Raw genomic sequence first — 25,277 nt, forward strand, 5'->3', positions numbered from 1 at the left:
CATATTCTGCCCCTTAATCATTGTGGGTGACCTTATGCAAGTCATTTAACTCTTCAGTTCTCAGCTTCTTCCTCTATAAAATAAGAAGGTTGAACTAGATGGTCTTTAAAATCTCTTCCAGTTCTAAATCTATGATTCCATGATCTAAGGTCTTATGTTTAAATAGAGTTTATGCTAAAATTAAATTTGAAAAGTCCAAAGAGTAAAAAAAAAAAATCTGAGAAAGTAACTTGAGTTCAATATTTCAAGTACTGACTGACGAGATGAACAGTACTTCAAGTAGTGAAAATACCAAGGTTATCATCCTACAGCTCAATCACCAAAGGAGGAACGGTAACAGATAAGCTGGCAGTGGAGGGGGTCAAGAGACAATTGTTTAAAAAAAAGCTCTTTGGTAGAAAGTGAAAACCCACAATATTTCTAGATTATTAACTATGAGAAAAAACTTAAGCTCTTGTAAAGTCTGGGCCTCTTGCTACTAAAGACAGGCCTTACTACCAGATGAACATGTGAGGTCAGAATAATGAAACGAATGACTCACCATGAGAGTGGATAAAATTAGGGATGTTCCCAGAAGAACATAATTATTTTAGTTCCCCATATCATCTACTAATTGTTTAAACTTTTGCCTGGGTGGAGGGCCCCAGAACATTCTACATTACATCCTTTCAAGGATGACCATGGAAAAGTTGGAGAAAAGTCATTATTCCAGTTTGTAAATTAAAGGATAATTGTAAACAAAAAGAAAAAAATTGAGTTTTAAAAGAAAAAGAAGCTATTAATACAAAATTTCAAATAAACTCAAGAGAGAAAAAAATAGAAAACCTTCCTTCCTCTTTACCTATCTCTGATTCATTTCACTAATTTCTTTTTTCATGTGTGTATATGCTCCTGAGCTCCCACTGGAGCTCTCCACAATGGAGGAGGGTAGTCTTGTTGTAGGGGGCAGGGTCTATCTCAGAGCCTTTTCTCAGTGGTTTTCAATGTAGCAGCCTTACGGGCCTATATTCACATGGTACAACATGTTGTTCTAAATGTCATCCCTGAGGCATGGTTAGAGTGTTGGGGAAAAGCCTTCCATGATCATGACAGAAGATATAAAGACATAGGTATTATGGCAACCCATCTGGAAAATAAATCTTCACCACCCTTTGCTATTCATTTGCCTAAACAGTCCTAAGGAGGGAAAAAAGAACAATGTGCTACAAAAATAAAACCTAACATACATTTTCTCTTTTGTTTTTCCAGATAACTGTAAGATAATTACAAGCAGTATAGCCTCATTTTAGAGAACAGGTATTGCCCGACTCTAAATCTAGGAGAGCCGACTTTAGGATATTTAGATCTGTTTTTAAGGTTAAAAGATGAGAAGTACAACTGTAATTAAGAAGGAGGAAACTAGTGTTTGGCTCCTGTACATGGACATGGGAGTGAGCATATTTATTCCTCCCTACAATGGTTCTCGCATGTTATACTCCTGCTCTCTTTATATGATCCTGGACCCTAGGGATGCCATTACTATGGTGCTTAATCTCCTAGGCCATATCCTCTCCTCCCACTACACCAGTAGAAACATCTCCTACTAGGAGGCTGGGAATCCAGGACCTTGTCCTAGAGAGGCACAGGCCAGACTTTTTGGGGAGCAACTATCCCCTGTATCTGACTGAGGCAAGCTATCTTTTGTGCCAACTCTTCTCCCCAAACGAAATAACGCCTGGGTGCAGTAGTTCTTAGATAGAATTCTGATGGACAGACAAACAAACAAAACAAAACAGACTTTAATTTGGGTCAATTCAATTCAAATCAGTTTTTCCTTTCACAAACACTTGTGTTTCTTGAATATAGAGTCTTGTGCTATGTACTTGGGGAGGAACAAAGTTGGTTTACAGTGCTAGGCTTACAATCAGGAAAGGCCTGGAATTGAATCTGACATCTGATTTGTGATAGGGAATAAGGTGTGAGAAGATTGGAAAGGGAGAAGGGGGCTAAGTTATGAAGGACTTTGAATGCCAAACAAAGGATTTTGAATTTGATCCTGGAGGCAGTAGGGAACCACTGGAGTTTATTGGGGGAATAGGGATGGAGAGAGGTGACATGATCAGACTTACACTTTAAGAAAATCACTTTGGTGGCCAAATGGAAGATGGATTAGAATGGGAAGGGGCTTGAAATAGGCTGACCTCAGTTAATTTAATTAATTTAAAATACTGGCTAAGTTAATTTAAAATAAATTATTTCAAAAATTTCAAAAGTCTGCCAATATCGACTTCTCTCCCTCAACACGTACCTCAAGTTTTTCAAGTACAGGAAGAATAAACAGTGTCAGTTAGGTGGCTCAGTGGATATGCCGCCAAGCTGCCAAGAAGACTCATTTTCCTGAGTTCAAACCGGACCTCAGATACTTATAAAACTGTGTGAGCCTGAGCAATTCACCCAACCTAATTTGCCTCAGTTTCTCATCTGCAAAATGATCTAGAAAAGGAAATGTAAGAGATCATCTTTAGCTTGGAAACACTGAATTTCTGCCACTACTGAATAATTAAATTCTTATTATGGATTGGGTATAGTCTTAGGAGTGAGCATTTCTACGTATATGTTTCATTTTAGGATCCTGAAGCTTCTCTGGGCACTACACTGTTCCATCATAGTCTGTACTTCATTCCTCTTCTCCTCCATTTCCTTCCTCTGACCTCCTGCTGCCCCCTACATTCACTTTAGTGACTGGAGAGGAAAACAAAATATTTCTATTCAACGCCATCCTTGGAAGCAAAACCCAGGTAACTTAGCCAGTTTGGCCTTGGTGGATAATAATGTCTGGTTACTTAGCAGAAATACTGGGGAAGCAGGTGATACAGCAGAGAGGACACTAAATTAGGAGACAGGAGACCTGGGTTCTACTTTCAGACATGCCAGATTCTCCCCTTGTTCTGTAATGATATTGCATGGTAGGCCATAGGTTAAGATTTTTGTCACATAGAAATTGTGGTGGTGTAGGCAATTTGTTGTAAAGGAAGGTGGCCTATATTTAAATAGTTAAAGGTTTACTTTTCACTCTGGATAATGCTCCAAAGAAGGGCAAGATGATTAAGAAGGAATGAACACTACTGAGAGAGGAACCCAAGCATTATTATTTTAAACACGAGAATAAAAAAAAAGGAATATAAAAAGTTACAATGTTTAAATTATTGTGCTAAAGTCTTGGAAGAAGGATTTAACAACAAAAAACCCTCAAACTTGAAGGCAACCTTTTACAACAATCGCAAAAACATTAAAAATGAATGTTGAGAAATTACAAAGAATATGCTTGGCCCCAAAGAAGAGAAATGAGCAGAGCCCCCTCCTCTCCTCCTACTCCATTTTAAGGGGAGGGGACAGGCCTACTATATAGAATACTGACTATGAAAGAATTTTTTGATGTATTGACTGGTTTTGCTGAATTTCTTTCCCCCTCTCTTCATTATCTTTCTTTTTAAAAAACACTCTTGGATAGAAGAGATGGCGCTCTAGGAGGGGGAAGAGATACAAGGAGAATCTAGGTGATGTTAAAAAAACCAAAACGCCAACAAAATGTATTTAAAAGTTAAAAAGAGGAAAGAAATGGTCTTTTAGTAATTCTCAAGGTAAAGCAAAGTCACTGCAGCTGGTGTGGAGAAAACTGGAGGCGTCCAATGAACTCTCATTTACATGGCCCTGTGTTTTGGCCTCACCAGCCACCAGGACAGTAGGAAAAAGTGCTGAGCTAGTGGTTATATCCAAACCAAGACTCTCCCTATAATTATAGCTAACTGGGGAAAAAACAGCACAATCAGGATAGAAATGTATGGGGGGGGAGGGGAAGGAAGCAAAGAATGCTGACTTGATATTTTTTAAAAAAACGATTGAAGGCTGGATCAGCTGTACAGCAACATGCAGGTAAGACCAGAGAGGCATGCTTAGAAGGTGGCACTAACCCACTGGGTCATCCTCCACATGCCACTCGACTTTCCTGAGCCTATTTCTTCAGCCGTAAAATGAGGAGGGTTAGACCAGGTGATCTTTGAGTCAGTCAATAAACACTTATTAAGTTCCTACTATGTGCCAGACATGGTACTAAGAGTTGGTACCTTCTAGTTCTAACATTCTGTGAGCATATGAGGAGTTCTTTAGTTACATCTTATACCAGAGTGGTCGTGACGATCAAATGAGATCATACATGGAAAGCACTTTTTGCAAACAAATTGCTCTATAAATGCTAGGTATTATAATAGTGCCTACCTCTCAGGGCTGTTGTTAGAATCAAATGAGGTCATTATAATAAAGCGCTTGGCACACAGGAGGTGCCATGTAAATGTTATAATTATTATTAATCTTCTTCCCTACCCCTGAACTTGAGGCAAAAGAACAACCTGGTTAAAAATTACATAAATCAGCGCTGTTCTTTCTTCTTGGCTAACAGTTCTAACAACCAAGGACGGAACACTTTCTGAAGAACTAGAAGGGCATTATTTACCAAAGAATAACTTTGTTGTTCAATCATTTTTCAGTTGTGTCTGACCCTTGGTGACCCCATTTGGGGGTTTTCTTGGCAAAGATACTGGAGTAGTGTGCCATTTCCTTCTTTAGATTCTTTCACAGATGAAAACACTGATGCAAACAGGCTTAAGTGACTTGCCCAGGGTCATACAGCTACTGTCTGAGGCCACATTTGAACTCAGAAAGGTGAGTCTTCCTGACTCCAGGACTGGCACTCTATCCACTATACCACCTAGCTGCCCTCATTAAATATATCCTAAGAAGCAATTTAATATTCCATCTAAAAGGAACTTTTTCCTGAACTGGAGAATATTTAGAAGTTATCTTTTTCCATATTTCTGAAGGGAGTGAAATTTTATATGAATAGATTATAAAGGCTACAATAAATAGCTAACAGTTAAAACACACACAGAAGTATTCATTACAATGTGGGTAAAACTACTTACTACACTGTAGTCACTCTTAAAGGATTCATGAAAAAATTTTTAAAAAAAAAATTCTAACATTTGGATAAGCCAAGAAAAATATGCATGCTTCCCTTCAGATCTGCAAATCAAATGTAAACAGTTGTCTTTGAGCCTATCAGATAGTTAAAGAAACTCTAGATTAAAAAAAAAATGCATCAAGTGAATAGCACAGAAAGGAATAATATCCTCTTTTCCTTTCTCCTATAAGCACAGAATCAAATATTAAACTGAAACAGTACATGTGTCCATTTTATAATGGGGTCTTTCAAAATCTAATGATGTTTGCTTCATAAAAACCACTGGGTAACTAATGATTTGCACTAGTCTTTCAGGTAAAAGCTGCTTACTTAGCACCTCCATGGTTTCTGGTGCTAAGAACACAGGGTCTGCCTTTCCACGGAAAGTGGGTGGGTGGGTTTGTGGGTGTGGGTGGTGTTAACTGGGTGGGAGCCAGAGTTGTGAGGTGGTGTACACAGGGAGGTAGGTGCTAAGTAAGGTTAGAGACAATAAATAGAACATTTGGCTTAAGTCAGTTACCATATCATCTCTCAAAAGGAAAAGCCACCATGTTTGTTCAGTAAAGTGAACTCTACTATCTGAGGAAGGTCCTAAAGAGCTATTCTTCTAACTATCTGAGGCAGCCAATGATATAAGACTATAATGCAAGAAGGGAATGTAAAGTATTTGTGGAAAAATTCATTCAGCGGTATAGTTGCCATTATTTTTACTTGCTATCTCCATGGGTGTACTAGACCCAGGTCTTATAGGCCCCATGTTGACTGTTAAAATTTTGGGGTCAGCATTTACACCTCAGAAGTCAGAAAATGCTATAAATCAGGGTTCAGTTTATTGTTTTGTTGATTGTCTAGACTTAACAGAAACTGATAAATAAAATGTTAATGATGCAGGTTATACTAAAGAGTATGTCACATGCAGTTTTCTCCCCCAACATTTGTCAGCAAGGTCTGATGTCTCTTAGCACTTATAATGTTTATATACAGACTTTACACAATAAGCTTTAGGTCTGCAAAGCACTTTAGAGACATCTCATTTGAGTCTTACAATAAACCTGAGAGGTAAGACCTTAAAAACGAAGAAACTGTAAAATAAGGGAGCATCATTGTGCAGTAAAAACCGCCCTGATTTTGGAGTCACTCAAATTGAAAACTAATTCTGGTTACCAAGTGACCACGAGATGGTCTGAATGGGCCTTGGTTCCCATTTCTATAAAATGAAAGGCTTTGATTAGAATGTCTCTAAGGTTCCTTTCAGTTCTAAATTATAAGGGCAAGACTTGCTCATGTTTATATCTCTCTGGTAAATGTCCTTGTGTCTGCTGTTGCTGTTCAGTCATTTCAGTAGTGGCCAACTCTTTGTGACTTCAACTGGAGTTTTCTTGGCAAAGAAACGGAGTGGTTTGCTGTTTCCTTCTCTAGCTCATTTTACAGATGAAGAAACTAAGGCAAACAGGGTTAAATGACTTGCCCAGGGTCACACAGCTAGTAAGTATCTGAGGCTGGATTTGAATTCATGAAGATGAATCTTTCTGACTCCAGGCCTAGCACTCTATCTATCTACTGTGCCACCTAGAGTGATTCAATCCAGGTGTTTCCTGTAACCTTTCTGGGTACCATGTTACACTTAGATTCAGGGTCACTTCAGTCTGTGCACGGATTGCACAGTCATCCCTTCCACATCATGACTTTTCTCACTGAAGTTTTGATATTTTTGCAGATTGGCATAAGAAATAAAATGGGAATTTGGGGAGAGCTTTGCAGAAACTGCAGAAGACATGCAAACACCAGCAGATGACACAGAAAAGGTTTAGAAACTCAGACATGCATAAAATATATGCAAAAATATGAATAGTATAATATCAACCCAATACCATACAATACAAACCCAGTACAATAAAGTACACAAACCCATAAAAGAAAGAAAAAAATTCAGACCTTCTCTGGTAGCAAGGGAGGGCCAAAAAATTTTATGCAGATTTTCCAGATTGTGGGGATGCCACATCCCTAGCCCCTGTGACATAGAAGGGGTAACTATAATTTAATAAAATTTTAATTTTAGGCATTTTGTTGCTCTAATAACTGTATGTTTCAGGTTGCTACATACGGCCACTGTTGTCCTGATTTCTCTGTTGACTGATATCAGAACAAAACTTCACACAAACCAAGCAACAGTTGTATATACCTATCTACTTCAGCTTGACAAGTTATAAGCCAAGAAAACCTTCAAAGACTTTTGAAAGTAGCACCTAATGGACACTCACTTATCTGACTGGTCGTTAGTGCTGATCAGTCAGTAAAGGACACAGGAAGCCTCTGTCTAGACAATATTGCCAGCCTTTAAGGCGACAGCAGCACTGTGCCACTTTGCTTGTTGTGTATGTCAAAATTAAAAATATCTGTGAAGTATCGAATTTCTACAGAATTATGGTCTTGGGAGTTGGAAGAGACCTCGGGTCCAGCCTGTAGCTGAACAAGAATCCCTGTCACCCAAACCTGACAAGTGGTCATCTTAGCCTCTGCTTAAAAATCTCTGAGAAAAAAGGAATTCATCACCTCCTGCCACAGTTCAGTCTACTTTTGGGTAGCTCTCATTTTATTTTTTATATTAAGACTAAATCTTCCTCTTTGCCACTTATATCTACTTCTCTTTGTCCTCCCAAGTCTCTATCACAGTCAATCCAGCAGTCTTTTTTTTTTCCTGCAGGTTAATCACACCCAGTTTCTTCAACAGATCCTCATAAACCATGAACTCAACTCCCTTTGCTATTCTGATTGCCCTTTGGGTGGTGTTCTCTAGCTTCTAGAGAATTCTTCTAGTTTGAGGGCAAGGACCGTCTTTTGCCTTTTTTTGTAGCCCCCAATGCTTAACACCTGTGACTAGCAAAGAGTAGGCACCTAATAAACCCTCATTAGCTGACTAAAATTGAACATAATATTCCAGATGTGGCCTGTCTCATGCACAGTACAGCAGAACTGATTTCCAAAAGCTATATCTTTCAAAGGGCAAGTAGGTGGTGTAGTGGATAGAACAATGACCTTCGAATCAGGAAGACTCATTTTCATGAATTCAAATCCAGCCTCAGCTACTTACTAGCTGTGTGACCTTGGGCTGTTTGTCCCAGCTTCCTCATCTGTAAAATGAGCTGGAGAAAGAAATGGCAAACTACTTCAGACTCTTTGCTAGGAAAACCCTACAATAAGGTCATGAAGAGTCAGACATGACTGACAAACAACATACCTCTCAATGCAGTCCAAGACCATGTTAGTTTTTCTGGGTACAATATAAGAGCTGAAAGTGGCTGTGGCACATATAATATTATAACAAGGACTAAGCTTAGAATACGCAGCAAGAATATGAGAGCTGAAAGGATCCTTAGAACACAGAATATTAGGACACGAAGAGAATTTAGGGATTATCCAGTGCTAAACTGCACCCTCCCCCCATTTCATTTTTCAAAAGTACAAATCTTTTTTTGAATTATCTATCTTCTTACTAATTACCTGTCTCTCTTAAAAACACCTAATTTTTTATAGCACCTTAACTTCTGAACATACCTCTCTCCCTACCCAGTGAACCTATCTTTGTAACTTTAAAAAACAACAACAACCAGTCAGCATCTCTGGCCCATTCTTGCAGTCTGTTTTTTTTTTGTTTGTTTTGGTGACCACCTGATACAGTAGTACAGCCACTGTGTCTGCCTTAGCAATTCCCATGGAATGAGAAATCATAATGAAACAGAAATTAAATTGGGATGTATTTTGAAATGTATATTGTCTTAGTGAAGGTGGGCAGGGGATAAATTAAATGCCCATGAACCCTGACAAAGGCAGAATGTGTCTTAACATTGATGCTGATTTTTAAATATGATGTTCTCTGCCACTGGGTAGTGCTGTGGAAACATGGTGAAGAGAATATTAGTGGGTCAAGTTCTGGGAGATGATGCCCACTAGATCTAAAAAATTGGAAAAAACCAATTCAATTGGATGCCACTTAAATGAGATAGCTTTACTAACACAGAGTGAAAACACTGGGATATGTTAACAGAGGTTAGGGCAAAGATGTCTGAAGGATGAGGGAGATGATCACCTTTATGTAGGTTAAGCAGAACATGGAAGATGTTAGAGATGAAACTTGCTCTGAAGGACTGATCATTTTTAAATGGAAGATTAATCAAAACCAGTTACATTGGATAATTAATTACATCAGGGTCCAGAAAGTTATTTCCGCCTTAACCAGGCAACAACCAACTCAATAACAGGAACTAATTCTTTAAGTAGCTAAGGATGTAATCCATCTGAGTCAAGTGACTTGGATTTTTCAAGGGTTAAAAAGAGCTCCCTTATTATTTCCTTATTAATTTCAGAGATCAATTCCTTAGTAGCCATTTCTGTTCTGTCCTTTTCCAAAAGTCATCCTCCTTTGCAGAGTAAACAGAGCAAACTAGGAAATAAGACAGCTTTCCCTTCTCATTGTTGGTGTCCATGAGGGGTAATGATCCTATTCCTAATTTACTCCTCCATAGGTAATAAAACCATTCCTGTCCTCAGTGCACCCTGAACTTTAGTCCTCTGACCCTATTCTTAATAGGACTGTATCACACTTTTGCATTCATCATGGTTTTTCCTCCCCCTGTTCACCTTCTGAATGTAGCCCACCCCTCCTTTAGTTTATTTCCCTTGTAGAATTTCTGTTCCAAAGGATCCTGCACATCCTTTGTCTTAATCCCTTGATATCGGCTCTTTAAAATTCTAGAATGCATGCCTTAGTAAGCCCAGTTTTCCCTTTCTTTAGCATAGACTTCAGGAGGGAGTAGCTACTTCCTGGAAAAGTTCCTGTCATTTCCACCCTAACATACAGTGATGCCCTATTGGTGACAATTTGGAGGAGCCTTAGACATCTGATGTTCTTTAAAACACATTAGCAAGTATAAATTCATTTTCTATAGCCAATACCACTGAAAGGGATAAGTTAAGTATAAGAAGCACTAGAGGGCTTAACATGCCCATTAATACTAGTTTTACAATTTCATAACTAAATAGGCAACTAGGTGAGTCAGTGGATGGACCTAGAGTCAGAAAAATCTGAGATAAAACAAAGCATTCCTGGTCAAAACTTTACAAAAACATCCTGGTTCCTTCTGTTGCCTCCACAAATAGAGATGAACCATATTTATAAATAGATTTTTTTAAAGCATGCATGCAATTTTATCAAATCTTTATCAAAATTTATTGTACTAGGGTACCTTACAATCATAAAATTTTTTATTATGTTAGGGGCAGAAGCAGGTAATCTATTATAACCCATCTCTACAACATCCCAGGTAAATGGTCACCCAATCTTTCCTTCTCCAATGAACACACCTCTCATAAGCAATTCCATTTCCAAAAAGAAAATTCTTTCTACTGATCCAAAATGTACTTGGAATGTTATGTGGATGGTGGATTGCAGAGGACTCCCTGATGCAGGGAGACCAAATAGGAGGCCATTGTCAACAATACAAATAAGATGTGAGGAGGATTTTAATTAGGCTGGCTATGGTGGAAATAGAAAGAAAGAAGGGGAAGGATGCCAGAGTGGTTATTGAGGCAGAGTGGACAAGATTTGGTAACTGACCGGATATATGGAGTAAGTGAAGGTGAAGAGCCAAGGATGACTTAAAAGTTGTGCCTGGAAGGATGGTGTTACCTTTGACAGAAATGGGGAAGTATGAATAGGGGGGAATAAAATGAATTTCTATTCTAGATATGATGTTTGAGAAGCCTATGTGAAATCTAATTGGAAAGGTGAAACGGACAGTGGATGATAAGGTTACTAGGGTCATTTCCAGGATTCACTTTTGTTCCCTTTGTGAAAATTGCACCAACCAGTTTAGAAGTTTGAGTGTCTTTGTTTAGCTTCCATCTCAGATAAAGATAAAGTGAAGGAAAGGAAATGGGATTGAATATTTCTTAAGATGTGATAGCCAAACCAGTTTTAGGCTAGATGTTAATCCTAGAATTTAAAGTTTTAAAAAAAAAACCAAAAACCAAACCAAAAAACCAACAACTGCATTCTGTAAACTTTTAGTAAATGCTTAATAAATGCCTGTTGACTGGTTTAAAAAAGAAAGAAAATTAGGATAATATTTACCTATTTCCAGCCTTAATGTATCTAATTTCTCCACAATTCCTCAAAAACTACTTACAGTAAATAATTCAGCAAAGATATCTGAAAGGTTGGGAGTGGTGAGCTTTTGTTTTTTCTTTTTTTAAAGAGCAGCCAAATGCTTTCTTAACTAATTTTTCACTAATTTGGGGTTTCAATTTTTGCTTGACTTTTTCCAGTTAGATCATTTTTTATTCACAGAGAAAACAAAAGGAAAATAGGAATTGAATAATTTGGTGCTCTCTCTTTCATGTTAACCCCTCCTAGTTCACAGACTTATTCCTTTCTTGTTCTAATCTGAAAGAAACCTTGTAGCGAATGTTTTTGTAAAATAAGGAATCTTTTGGTAATGCAAATAATCTCCCACTGTGGCCAAATTTATCTATTTTGTACATTTGGATTAATGGATCAGGCCTCCTTAAAATGGGATACACTTGTAGTGAAGACCCAGCCTTCTATTCAGTAGAGATATGCTGAATGAATGGATTCTCAAAAATCGACATAACACTGAATGTGGACATATGGTTAACTTGTTAAGAGGATATCACTAAATTTTAAATTTCAATTTCAAAACTGCAAGAGTGAGAAGAAAGTTTAAAACCATTTTAAAATGAGAAATTTATGTAACTAGTTATAATTATTAAAGACAGCTCAAGTATCAAGGGGCAAGTGAGGCAACAGCAATTTATGCAACTGAGTTGTTCTTGAAATGGCAAATTTCTTAGATTCAATGGGAATAAAAGATAGCCTACAAATTTCTCAATAGTCTAAACTGTAGACTTTAACAAATCTTGGGCCTGTGCTGTCTACTTTTTGTCCATTCTCTAATCTGCTGCCCAAACTTAGAATAGTCACCTTTTTAACATTTCTTACTTTGTTCATTATGAGGTGTTTATGAAGAGTAACAAGTTAAAATAATGGAAAATTGGGTTAGAACTTAAATTTTATCTCTGCTCCTCATCTTAGGCTATTAAAACATGTCTGCAAACTTATTTATCACGCTTCTGTATTATAACTTAATCTAAATTTGTCCAAGTTGGGGATTATCACCATTTACTGAATATTCAACAATGTACTGGCATGGTTAAGTATAGCAAGATTCATTCAATAGTGAGGCATGGTCTTGCATGTCTATAATGCCAAGTATTGGGGTGGCTGAGGCTGGTGAATCTCTTGAGCTAAGGAGTCCTGAGCTACAGTGGTATCTGTGTCTGAACTTTCTGAACTAAATTTGACATTAATGTAGTGAGCCCACTAAGTAGCCTAATGAAGGCCAAACTCACCTAAGGTCAGAAAAGGCACAAGTCAAAATTCTAAGAGTGATTACATCGAGTCTTTATGAGTAAGCTCCTATACTTCAGCTTGAGTGACACAGGGAAACTTTAAGCCTCCCTTTTCCTCTACCCCTCCAATAAAAAAAAGGCCTACTCAGAAAAGTAGATTGATTTCTCTGTCACAAAAAAATGTGGAAATACAATGCAAAAGCCTTTGGTTTTTTGCATACATTTAATTAAATTAGTTTTAATTTAATGAAGGTAGCCTTGTACAATGGTTAAGACTGCTGGAGTTAGGAATCAGGAAGACCAGAGTTCAAATCCTACCAAAAATAATTATTAGCTATGTGACCATGAGTTAGTCACTTTATTTCTTAAGGTCCTAGTTTTTATTTTTGTAAAATAGGGCCCTTTAGCGTATACCTCGTAGCACTGTTCTGAAGCTCAAATGAGATAATGTAGGTAAAGTATTTTTTACACATTAAAATTGCTATATAAATGTCAGCCATTAGTATGTATTTAATTATATATATTCTCAGGAAAAAAAAAAGCGCAATGGCTCTCCTAGAAAATTTAGCTCACCCACATGGCAATGAATGCATTGGGCTCAATTCCAAAAGGTTACTCTCTCTTAATATGTACATAATTTGTGCCCATGAAAGTTGTTACAGATGAAAATTATGCCACAGGCAAAAACAGGCAGTTGCTTAGTTTTAGACTGTTACTGCAGATAGCCAACGCAGATTTTTATCTGCAACAAAAGATGATGCCCTTAGTGCAGCAAAAAAAGTCTGGGTTAAGATCCAAACTTATCTATCTGATAATGAAAAATATACCTTATCTCCATATGGGATTGATTAAAAAGTGACTGAGAGGGATCAGATGCCTTCAGGGATCAAAATTCACAATCCAAAAGGAACAGTGAGTGATACCTACCCACCTTCCTCTGGGCAGAACCACATTCTTGTCTGAAAAAGGCAGTGAGATCCAGTAGAAATAGCACTGACAAGGGAAGTGAATTAAGAGAGGAATTCTAGTACTAGTTCTGCTTGACCTTGTCCCTAACCTCTCTCATCTCCAGTGTTTCCTCTCCATATAAGCTAATATATTCAAGAACTGTGATTTTAACAATGTGGGTGGCCTGATGTGGAACTTTCCTCCACTGATGCAGATTGAAACCTTTCTATAATCTCACATAGGGGTCAGCTAGGTGGCATAGTAAATAAAGCACCAGCCACGCAGTCAGGAATACCTGAGTTCAAATGCAACCTCAGACACTTACTGTGATGTTGGCCAAGTCACTTACCACCATTCCTCCCCCTAAAAACAAAAAAAACTTTACATAGGCATCGTAGATTTCATTTTGGAAGAGACCTCAGAAAACTGTCAGACTCAGCAAAGTCATATGACTTGCCTATAGTTACACAGCTAGTGTCAGAATGCATTGGAGATAATCAATTAATAAACATTTATTAAACACCTACTGTGGGTCAGGCACTGTGCTAAGCAAGCACCGGAGATAGCGAAACTGATTGTTAAATTTTGAATGCAGGGCTTTACACCTTGGAAATGGACAAACGCTACCGACTTGATTTATTGTTTCGTTGATTGCTTAGACTAAAGAAAGTGATGGAGAAAGTCAATACAGGAGATTAAGTTTACAGGTATCCCATGAATACTTTTTTTTTTTTTTAATCTTGGAAAGCTAATTGTTAAACAAACCTAGACATTCCTGACTCCAGGCTCTTGTATTCTATCTACACTTCTCCTCATAAAAGGCATTTGGTAATATCAGTCCTGCCTACCTCCCAGGGCTATTGTGTTGAAAGGACTCAAAACAGTACTGAAATAATATTATTATTAAATAAGCCTTCAATTTCTTTCTTAGGAACTTGCTTATCAGTTTTTTTCACTGGTGCTTGAAGTAGGCCTTGTCTAAGCCTAGGATCATACATTTAGAACTAGAAGGGACCACAGAGGATCACTGAGTCCAGTCTCCTCATTTTACAGATAAAGAAATTGAAGCTGAGAGTGATTTAAGTGACTTGCCTATGGCCACATAGTTTTTAAGGATCTGAGGCAGGATTTGAACTCAGACTTTCCTGACTGTAATCCCTTTTGGGCTGACTTTTCCAGGAGCTTAGAAAATGGAGACTATTATTTGATGTCCATTTTTTTATAGACATAGCATACTAAAAATGTTTGCTAGAAGACCTTAATCTTATTCAGTCTAGATACCTTCTTGGATATTCCTTCTTCTAAAAGTGAGCAGACCAATTTAATCTAAGGTCTAAATATCTCCTGCCTTGGTCATCTGAAATGAAATCTTTCCCTTTACTCTTTTCTCTCCTCCTGATTTCCTGAATGCATTTCCATAACTTTCATGCTGGAGGAAAGAGATTACCAGAAAAAGAAAAATGAAGGGTAGATGAGTTGAAGTAATATCATAGCAGAGTATTCAGTGAAGGATATTTACGTCCACAGATACATACACCACATCCTTTACTAGGGAGATAATATTGGCCTAGATGCTGGGTTTGTAAAATCCCAAAATATCCTTCACAAAAGGAATAGTTACCTTCCCAAAATAAAGCCCATAATTAAGTAAATTGTTCTTGGTGGTGGATTGCCCTATATCACAATCTAACATGTGCTGTCTTCAAAGGTTCGGCTTCAGCAAACAGCCACATTAGACTACAAAGGCCTGACTGCTGCCTCTCTTTAAGCCAGATTGCAATATCCCTTACAAACTGATGAAAATAAACATCACCAAGTATCAAAATACCTACCTCATACTTCATCTGTAATGAGATCTCCTTCTTCCCTATGCACATATTCATAGCACCAGAAACACTGTGTTGGATGCATGTGAGGGCTAGTCCTAACTGAAATACTATTTAGTTTAGGAAGTTATCTAATGACAAACATATTTAAAGAAGCCAGCAGTTAAATGTTTATAATATGAGTCTAACAACACTTGGGATAATAATGGGAACATTGTAGGCTCTGTGAGTCATCAGTTTTTGGTCTCAGTTGACAACCATGTATTTAGTAGCTCCAGACAACTTAACTGGTTTAGGTCTGGATTTGGAGTCTCACTACTTGAGTTCAAATCTTACCACTGAGAGTTACTAGATGGGCAAGTCACTTTACCTCTATAAGTCTCAGTATCCTCATCCGTAAAAATGAAGGGGTCAAACTAGATAATCACTAAAATGCCCTTTCAGCTATATTTCCTATTCTACTCAGGTCAGGAGGCAAGGGAATGAGTCGAGTATTTTCCTTCATTCAGAGAAGGCTCTAAATATCAAACTATTTTCTAATTACATATTAACATGACTATATATTAACATATATAACATATATGTTAACATGACTATATATTAACATATATAACATATATCACTAAGGTAATAATATTTTTGAATTTCCAAAATATATTACAGCTACTTTAATTATGCATCCCCCAAAATACATACACTTCATCAAACCCTAGGATTTTCTATGAAATCACAAGGCTTAAGAACTGCAAACTTCCTATAACTCAATAAATTATCTGTATTTGATTGTGAATCTTAGAAGATTTGTGGTGATGCTATATAAAGGACAACCTAAAGAGTGGTATAAAAGTTAGTACTGATGGCTCTGTGAGTATTGATATCTCCATACCTTTAATAGAGTTACTCTTAAAAAATCCTTCCTAGTCCAAGTAGAGAAGAAGGACAAGAAGGATGAGGAGGGAAAAAAAAGAAAAAGGAGAAAGAGAAGAAAGGAAGAGAAAAGAGAACAGGTAGAGAGGAAAAAGCAGTAGAAAAGAGAAAGAGGACAAAGAAGAGGAAGAGGAGGAGAAAAGGAAGGAGAAAAAGGAGAACAAGAAGAGAAGAGGAAGAGAAAAGAGGAGAAAGAGAAGAAAGGGGAAGGAAAAGAAGGAGAAAGGACAAGATAGAGAAGGGAAGAGGAGAAAAAGGAGAAAGGGGAAGAAAAAGAGGAAGAGAAAGGAGAAAAGAGCAGCAAAAAGGAGAAAGAAAAGAAGGAAGAGGAGAGAAGAGAGTAGTACATATATATTAAAACCACTGAATAATATAGTAGCCAGATTATAGAATGCAATTTTTGTGTGATCTACACCATGACTACATTGTAGCATGGAACTCCTAGTTTCCTACTGAGGAAAACTACCTCTAGCAACGCAGATCAAAATGCCTAGGACAATGAGTTCTGTAGCTTGCCTAAGGTTCTCTCACCCAACTCTGAGGACAGCCCTCCAGTCACTATGCTAGGCAGCTTCTTATGAAAAGTAAGAATCTGCATGGTCAGGTCATCTCTGGATTTCAGTTGACTTAACGGTACTGCAGGAGAATACTAACAACACAGAAAATTTCCAAGAAAAGGGACACCAGAGTAATTCAGGGGCTGGAAACAAGGGCATCAGAGGAACAGCTGAAAGGGCTGGGAATGTTTAACCCAAAGAAGAGAAGTCTGGAAGGAAATGATAGATCCTAAATATCTGAAGACAGCTTCTATGGACTGCGTGTTTAGACATCTGGGTTCTATTCTAGGTTCTACTACTAACTATGTAACTTTGGACAAGTGATTTAATTTCTCTTGGTTTTTATTTTCTCATTTATAAACTAAAAAAATTTGGACCAGATGATCTTTACTATCCCTTCCAGCTCTAAAAAATTATTTGATATTATGTGGAAAAATTATGCTGATGTTGCTTCAGATTCAAGATCTCTATAAGGAAGTAGATTTTGGCTTAATAGAAGGAAGAACAGATATACCATAGTCAAACTTAACATGTCTAAAACTGAACTAAGTTCTAATTCTGCACTGAATCTGTTATGATATGTTGTGTTGAAGTATATTAAGAAAATCCAGCATCATATAAATATATAGTTGGACAAAAGGGAGGAGTATTTTCATAGACTTTTCAGCTAACTGTGGATATTCTTCTTTGATACTATACCAAAATTCAACTAGGTTCTTAAAGGTTAGTTGCAATGTGAAATCTGAAACTACATCAATGAACTTTGTACTCTGCTATGTTAAGATCCATTGGGGATCTTCTGTTGATGCATGATTTTATAAGATAACGCATTGATCATCTGGAAAATATTGGTTCACTGACTTATGCAGATCTTTCAAATGTCATCAAAAAATCACATTCATTAATATCATCACTGATTTCATCGGAAAAGTCTTTAAGTTATGGGAAGTTGTCAGACTCACAGTGGTAGATATAAGCTTTCCAAAATTCTAAGTTTTACACGAAAGCTCAAAATTTTTCATTGGCAACAAATCTGTCAGTTCTTTACCTTGAAGTGACAGCCTCCCTTCATTTATTTTAAAAAAGAATGACTGCCAAATACTTAAGTCTGAATGATCATAGTGTATCTGTGGTTTCTTCAAGTAAAAATGATGTTCCATGAAAAAACAAAAGTGACTAGTTCAGATTATGACTCACTATTGTGAGTGAATTTCCTTGAGACAACTATGGTAGTTAAGTAAGCAGAAGTGTTTAATGCATACTTCTCATCTCATCACACAGACTATTAAAAAGAAGTGCACTTAAGGGTTGAGATTTGTTGCTTTATCAATTACTGATGTCCTTGGCATCAAGGAAACCGGCCTTTTCTTTTTTACTGCAAATTTGTGACAGTGGAGAATACAAGGACAATTAGTACGGTTTGGTGCTACCACCTTGATGTTTGCTAAGCCGCCAGTGGTTTTCCCCACCGTTGCTTTTTCAGCCATAGCACAAATGCTATTGTTGTTCCATCTGAACCATAAAGTTCAACACTTTGAATATTCTCGCACCATTCAGATTTGCTGCCAAGCATAGACATAAAAGAAGGTCTTTGATAATTAGTGGGTACTGATAATAGATGAATACAACACGATGAAAATACCAGTCTGGGCATTTCCATAGATTTATGTATTTGTAATGCAAAAGTGCAATTGTGCATATGATATATTAACTCAGTCTTCATGTTTACTTATAAATCTTTAATTCTGTAATGAATTGGAGGGGTTTCTGGCAGCACTTCTCCGTGTTGCACCATGCAACTTCACTATAGCCTTAGTTCTGAACACACAACATGTGCACTTTGCACTATGCATGCTGTCACACCATACAACACCAACAAATAATGCTGAAATTCTTAAAGGGATCATGAATGGAAAAAGTTTAAGAAGCCCATATAAGCCTTCAGAGTTTCAGAGCTTTCTCACTAGAATTGTCCAGCAATGGAATAGGGTTACCTTACATAGTAGGGAGCACTCTGTAACTAGAAGTATTCAACTAGATGGGGAATAACTATCTTTCAGGGATAATGTGAAGGGGATTTCTATGCTACGTAGAGGTTGAAATTGATGACTTCTGAGGTCTCTTCCTTTTCTAAGATTCTGTGAAGTAATGATCAAAACTGAATGCATAGTAATGGAAAGTTCCACAGAAGACATGTCAAAAGACACCTCTCCCTGCTTCTTTGCTGAGGTGGGGGACTATGGATGTGGAATACTGAATTTAATGAAATACTTTTTTGATATGTTGGTTAGTTTTGTCAACTTTTTTTTTCTTTTAAAAAATTCTTTATTATAAGGAATGACTCTGAGAGGGAGCAGGGAGGGATATGTTGGGAAATGTAGGTTATATAAAAACAAAAGCTATCAATAAAAGTTTATATATAAAAAGAAAATAAAAATTCAGTAAAGTGAGAATACCAGCCTTTGAAATACAGCTATTAACTCTAAGCACACAATCTTAACCTTTAACACATTGTTGTATCTCTCTTATAATTCCCTACACACAGATCACAGTTCTGGTACTAAGTGGCTTTTAAACTCCCCTGCAGTGCATGTCTCAGAAATTTCAGGAAATTATCTAGCTTTCAGAGAAGGTATCACATATGTGAAAAAGGTTGGAAATGAAAGTATCACCTCCAAGAAAATAACACCTTGGTCATGCAAACCTACCTTATTCATTTTCTCATATCTCTCTGTCTCCCTCTCCCTGTCCCTCTCTCTCTCTCTCTCTTTCTCTCTCTCTCTCCATATATATATGTATATACATTTTCTTTTTCTCACACAGGAAGTCTCTGTTAGGTAGCATAAATAAAGCTGAGAGTTCAATCTACTTCCTCCCCTCCTCCCTTTAAAACACACTTATTTGTTTCTAAATGAAATTCTATCAGTTTCCAAATTTAAACAAAACCCAAACCAAGGTGATTTCACTCAGTGGCAGAGTAAATGGAAGTAAGAAGCAGTGAGTTGTATATACTTACTCTGAGACACCAACCACAAGAATCAAACAGTTCCTTGGCAAATAAGATTAGAAATGTAAAACCCATAGGCTAGTTGTAGAGTATAGCAAGGAATGAATGTTATTATCATCTTTGAATGAAGCAGTATAGACTAATGGACAGAAGACCTGGGTTCAAATCCCACCTCAGACATTTACAAGCCAGGTGCTTTTTGTACCTCAGTTTCTTGATATGTAAAATGAGGTGGAGGTGTGAATTCGATAGCTTCCAAAGTCTCTTCCAGCTCTAAATCTATGATTCCATAATCTTAATTGCACTGGGGACTTAATGATAAATCATCCTGGATAGAACCAATCCCTTTTTGACCATCCTCCCACAAAGCTCATGCTCCTATGGGTTCTTGGCTTCTAGAGTTTGCCCAACCTGTTGAATGGAACCTCAGCCCATTAGCACTGTCTTTCATAATGTCATACACAGGTCATATGATCGTAAATTTAGAGCCAGAAGAGACCACTTTACAGATGAAAAATAATAATTTTTTTTCAGGTTTTGGAGATAGACCTTATCTGAGTCTTGATTTAGAATCTCAGAGGGCCACTGAGTCCTACCTGCTCATTTTACAGATGAAGAAACTGAGGCCAAGATCACCCAGGGAGGATAAGGGATTTGCTCAGGGAGTAAGCATGAGAGTGAGGATTGAAACCCAGGTCTCCAGACTCTTGAGCCAGAGCTCTTTCTCCTCATATTATCATGCTGTAAGCTTTTTGGGGGCAGAGACTTACTTTTCCATTTGTATTCCCTGCCTGTCACAGAGTAGGCCCTCAATAAATGTTCACTGATTTTTGTCAAACGGAAGGTACTTTGTCCCAATGGTCTTTTAACATTGGTCTGTTCATTCTGTTCCCCTCTAATTCTCCATGGCCCACATGCAATTAGCCGCCTTCTTCCTCTGCCTAAGCAGATGAATTTGGAATAATATTCAGACACACAGAATCTCAAGATTTCTCTGCTCTGTGTTCCACCCCTTTATCTCTGCCTTTGTCTCTCTCATTCTTATTCTCTCAGCAAAGAGGCTCATTACCTTGATTGTACAGTAATAGCAGAGAAAACACAAGAAACTAAGTAAATTAAGCTGTCAACAATATCCTTTGCCTTTGGCCCAGAACGCGCCCTCATTATACCTAGGAAACACCATATTCCTTAGAAACAGCAACAGCCACAAAAACTGCAATCACTAACAGGAAACACAGAAGCAGAGTCACATTTCATCATCATAAAATTGTGCCTTCTCTCAGCTTAACATAGATTTTAAAGAGGCAAAGAACAAGGAACCATCTTTTATGAGCCCCTATCATCTAACAAAAGCTATTAGGAATACATGCAGCAGCACTTACCAGAATTTCTCCCAGCTATCACAAATTTTATATACACCACATTTCTTCTACCACAGCTGTAGGACTGGTCCTGAAAAACAATACCACATATAGAGTGGTAAGCATCATTAAACTGCAATAATCTGACTCATATTGCTTTACGCGAAGAATCTATAACAATCTCCTTCCCCAGCAACCTTATCAAAACTATACAACTTCTATTGGAATGTCACTGATATTTCAGACCCATATGCTAACTGATTCACAATCATTACGCAGTAGTCATGTTGCACGAGGAAATGAAAATTTATGGACCTGAAAAATTTGCACGATAAAGGAATAAAGCTGGAAATTGAGTTCACAATGGTTTAACTGAATTTTTTTTTGCATGCCTCTAGTAGTTGACCATAGAGGAAAAACAAAAAACATAAACACAAGATAAGCACCAGGAACAATAAGTCTTTCTCCAAAATCTTGCCTCACTTATTGCCTTATTAATTTTAGGTATGTTTGCAGAATACAAATGGAAAATCTCAGCACCCTATTCAGAATATAAGGTACTTAAAGGCAGGGACCACAATTTCTATTTCTATGCTATTTCCCACAAGGTCACATATAGAAAATGGGCATTTGATAAACACTTGATTCAATTCTATATGCATTTGGTCAATGCTTACTATGTGCACAGTGCTGGAGATACAGTGATAAAAATAATCACTGCCCTCAGTGAGCTTACATTCTCCTGTGCTGGATACATAACCAGATAGATAAATACAAAACATATTTAAATAAATACAAACTATTTCAGCAGCTGAAGGAAAGAGCTAACAACTGGGACATCAGGCAAGGTTTCCTCTAAGAGGTGGAGACTGAACTAAGCCTGGAAAGGAGGCAGAGATTCTAACAGTTGGAGGTGAGAAGGGACCCAGTAATCACAGAATTTTCAAGTTGGAAGATACCTTAGTAGCTACCTAGGAGTACCCAAAAGTATGTCTATTATAACACCTCTAACAAAGCATTATTGGCCTGTCTGAACTTTTTGGTTTGTTTTTTTTTTTTTTTAGAAACTGTCAGAAAACTCTAAATCATGGGCATGGGCTATGATAATCTCTAATCTCAGTCTGCTATGTCTGTAATTTGTATTCTTAGTCACAAAGGAAGCCAGGTGGGAAAGTGGATAGATCAGTGAAAAAACCATCACCACTACTAGAGAAACAAGACAATGTGATCAGACTTTCCACTTATCACTACTGTGGGAAACTGACTACATGGAAAAATATAGCAAGTTTCCACTAAACAGAACTCTTCTAATGTCACCACAGATTCAATCCAACGAACAAAACTTTTGTTGAGCACTTATTATGTGCAAAGAATACTGTGTGATGCTAGGAAAATCATTTAAAAACTCTTTTGAGCTTTGGTTTCCTTATCTGAAAAATGGTGATGAGAGTAGCCCCAAACTCTCAGGGTTGCTGCGAGGATCAAAGGAGAGGTATATGTGAAATATTCTGTGAACATTCAAGTACCACATAAGTTCAAGCAATTGACATTATCCAAACTTTTCATCTCCTCTAATCAATCAATAAGAATTTATCAGTATCAGACACTGTGTTGGGTGCTGGAGATGCAAATGCAATCAATGAATCAATCCCTACCCTCAACAAGCTTATGTTTGATTAGGGAAAATAGCATGTACATAGAGAAACATACATGGAACATATGCCCAATAAAGTGGTAAGGTAAACAAGGCAGTCTGGGAAGGAAAGCATTACCGACGGACTGGATCTGGAGATGTTTCATGGAAGAATCATTGCTTAAAGTCGGGCTTGAGGCCACATCTGGCTCTCTAGGTCCTCAAGTGTGACCCTTTGGCTAAATCCAAATTTCACAGAACAAATTCCCTTAATAAAAAGATTAAGCTCTAAACCAAGTCTTGAAGGAAGAGAGGAATTCTTTTAGGAAAAGTTAAGGAGAGTGCATATTCCAGGCATGTAGAATGACCCACACAAAGGCATAGAGCTCATGAGAGAAGGTATATCTTGTGTGAGAAACAGAAACAAGAACCCCAACCTAGGACCTCATGTAAAATTTTAAATCTTGTCCAATACTGGGAAGGCAGGGGGCCAGGGGCAGAAGGGGATGTCATGACTGAAAGGGAATGGGGGAGTCTTCATAGAGGTACATTACATTTGAACCTAGATTATTTTTCCATTATACCATTAAAGAAATAGATCCCTATGAACACCACAGATTAACATTATCTGTGTTATATTGTATTTTTATTTATTTTGTTAAACATTTCCCAATTACATTTTGATCCAGTTCAGACCTCATTTGGGAGTTTTGCAGGCAGAGAGTTTGATGCCTCTGCATTACATCATGGAGTCTTTTTGTCCTCATGAAGCCTATTATAGTCTAATAGAGAAATAAGGTATGTGGCATGGATAGCTCTGGTATAAAGGATAAAGGCTGTCCCAAAATATCACGTGGTCCAAGGTGGGGGAGTGGGATTTATAACTGGAAGGGGATGAGGAAGTTGTCATAGAATTTGATTGGGGCTCTTTTATAGAATGAATAGGTTAACAGGCAAAGAGAGGAGAAAGAGAACATTTCAGGCATAGAAAGCCTGTGCACACGTACCAGGACAAGAGAACACAGGGAATGTTTTCTGGGCAGACAGCAGTCTGATTTTGTTAGAATATGAGCCACCTCAGGATTTTTATTTCTTGATTCTGGCACATAAAAAAGAATAGAAAAATGGACATTATTTACTGGTCCAGAAGGCTTAGATTGAAGGCTCCTCTGAGTCTTTGGCCAGAATGAATAGAAAACCAACAGAATGATCCCCTTTCCAAGTGAAGAGACATACTGATAATTTCTGTGTGGACAGGGATTCTCAACATGAAAATGTAACTTGAAAGGGACCTGTGTTCATTTGCATAAGCAGAAATTCATCCTTGGCAGTCTACTAGGTTTGACATCATGTCAAGTGATACTTAGTATAAACAGGGAAATAACCCTGCCCACATCCAGTAGTTTTAGAAGATAATTAAGTGTTAGGACACAGGAATATGGAAAACAAAGATTGGCCCTAAAACACGCTGGTTAAGATTGAGAAAATTTTATATCCGTTTCACAATTTAAATTTAATTATTTTCAATGCCATAAACATTTATAAAGCACTCACTGAAGACTTACTATTTGGAAGCTGTGATTATTTTTTTTTTGGAGGCAGCTAAGTGGCTTACTGTATCTAGAGTCAGGAAGAACTCAATTTCAATGTGACCCAGACACTTACCAGCTGGGCAAGTCACTTACCCCTGGTTTACTCAATTTCTTCATCTGTAAAATGAGCTAGAGAAGAAAATAGCAAACCACTCTAGTATCTTTGCCATGAAAACCTCAACCAAGATTATGAAGAGTTCAACACTACTGAGATGACTGAGCAAAAAGGTGGTTTAATGTATAGAGTACTAGGCTTGGAGTCAGGAAAACCTGAGTTCAATTCTGCCCCCAGACACTTACTGGCTGTGTGACCCTAAGCAAGTCACTTAACCCTGTTTGTCTCAGTTTCCTCATCTGCTAAATGATCTGGATAAGGAAATGACAAACCACTCTGGTATCACTACCAAGAAGACCCCATGGACAGTATGGTTCATGGGGTCACAAAGAGCCAGACACAAATGAATAACAACAACCTGTGATTTTACTTATGTGGGGTACTCTCTTGTAATGCCCAGCAGTAACTGTTCTGTAATTTATAGTTGTTGCATGGGACATGGGCATTAGGCAATGAAATGACTTGCCCAATGTTACACTGCCAGTATGTTTCAGAAGACAGACTAGTAACCAGGTCTTCCTGATTCCATGGCTAGTTCCCCTACTCATTATGTCAAGCTTCAATACTAGAATGTCTTTTCTGATACAAAGTATTCTGGTGCTGAGATCATCAGAAGTCAATATTTATCACATGTGTTCATGAACACACTGATGGTGCTTTTGTTTCCTAGTGCATAGACACAAATTCTGCTGTTTCTTTTGACTTAATGGCAATCTCTACCTCTTTGGCAAATGTTCAACATGTGTATGAATTGGAGTTACTTAGATTAAACATTTCTAGTCCAAGATAGACAACCTGGCATAAACAAAGCTCATCATTTAGATGAATTGGAATTACTTAGATTAAGCATTTCTAGTGTAAGACAGACAAATAGCCTCTCCTAACCA

The 25,277-nt window shown here is 37.6% G+C and overlaps 1 protein-coding gene across 6 annotated transcripts in view; it reads right to left on the bottom strand.

Moving 5' to 3' along the window:
• The window catches only part of FYN (FYN proto-oncogene, Src family tyrosine kinase), a 296,371-nt gene that overhangs the window by 151,462 nt on the left and 119,632 nt on the right, over positions 1 to 25,277 (bottom strand). For 3 of the 6 annotated variants that reach the window (XM_072637648.1, XM_072637644.1, XM_072637643.1), the window contains one exon: positions 21,072 to 21,141. The exons of 2 other annotated variants lie outside the window; for them this stretch is intronic. The gene's annotated coding sequence lies outside the window, so the exon portion shown is untranslated. Of the gene's footprint in view, positions 1 to 21,071; positions 21,142 to 23,690; positions 23,778 to 25,277 lie in introns of those variants that run through there. One more of the 6 variants, XM_072637646.1, reaches the window with a different exon arrangement.

The sequence above is a fragment of the Notamacropus eugenii genome, chromosome 2, assembly GCF_028372415.1.
Source record: "Notamacropus eugenii isolate mMacEug1 chromosome 2, mMacEug1.pri_v2, whole genome shotgun sequence".
Lineage (NCBI taxonomy): Eukaryota > Metazoa > Chordata > Mammalia > Diprotodontia > Macropodidae > Notamacropus > Notamacropus eugenii.